Source organism: Mandrillus leucophaeus, unplaced genomic scaffold (genome assembly GCF_000951045.1).
Source record: "Mandrillus leucophaeus isolate KB7577 unplaced genomic scaffold, Mleu.le_1.0 Scaffold370, whole genome shotgun sequence".
Taxonomy (NCBI): Eukaryota; Metazoa; Chordata; class Mammalia; order Primates; family Cercopithecidae; genus Mandrillus; species Mandrillus leucophaeus.
Window position 1 is genome coordinate 314234 of NW_012103921.1, and position 1174 is coordinate 315407.

The following is a 1174-nucleotide window of genomic DNA, read 5'->3' on the forward strand; positions in this document are numbered from 1 at the left end:
GGCCTGGTGGCTTACACTTGTAATCCCAGTACTTTGGAAGGCTGAGGTGGGTAGATCACCTGAGGTCAGAAGTTCGAGATCAGCCTAAGCAACATGGTGAAACCCCATCTCTACTAAGAGTTTAAAACTAGCTGGATGTGGTGGTGCATGCCTGTGACCCCAGCCACTTGGGAGGCTGAAGCAGAAGAATCACTTGAACCCAGGAGGCAGAGGTTGCAGTGAGCCGAGATCATACCACTGCACTCCAGCCTGGGCAACAGAGTGAGACTCCATCTCAAAAGATAAAAAAAAAAAAGAAAAGAGAAGGCTTGAATTTTATGACAAATCCAATCTGATAAAAACCACTAGGGATATAGTTGTAGTTTCACAAAATTAGGCTTATTAACTTGATGTAGCAAGAGAGACAACACACCAGAGAAACTGTGAAGGGTCTCATCAAAGGAAGAAATGGGATTATCATAGGATTTGGGGGAGGTTGGAGTTCAGGTGAAATTGAAATGAAGCCGTGTTGATAGGCCTAAAGCAAAGCTGGCAATGTGTAAAGGGGTTAACATCTGGCGTGGGCTGAGAATCAGATTCAGAGTCTTGTTTCCTTGGACACCACAAAGGTAAGACAAATATAGACTATTGTGTCCAAAAACCCTTTATCTGAAGCTCTGCATCTGGGTAGAAAATCCAGGCTGTGTCTCTGTATCAAACCTGGCTCTTCTGACCCACTAAAGAAGCGTGGGATGTTCTGCTCTCACTGATGTGATTTCAAACAGCGAAGTTTCTGACAGTCTCTGATTTTAGAGAACGAGATTTCTTTTTTCTTTTTTTTTTTTAGGTGGAGTTTCACTCTTGTCGCCCAGGCTGGAGTGCAATGGTGCAATCTCGGCTCACTGCAACCTCCGCCTCCTGGGTTCAAGCAACTATCCTGCCTCAGCCTCCCGAGTAGCTGGGATTACAGGTGCCCACCACGCCCAGCAAATTTTTATATTTTAGTAGAGATGGGGTTTCACCATGTTGGCCAGACAGAGAACGAGATTTCTCAGCACTGTCTTTTTTTTTTTTTCTTCTTTGAGACAGAGTTTCACTCTTGTTGGCCAGGTTGGAGTGCAGTGGCATGATCTCGGCTCACTGCAACCTCCACCTCCCGGGTTCAAGCGATTCTCCTGCCTCAGCCTCCTGAGTA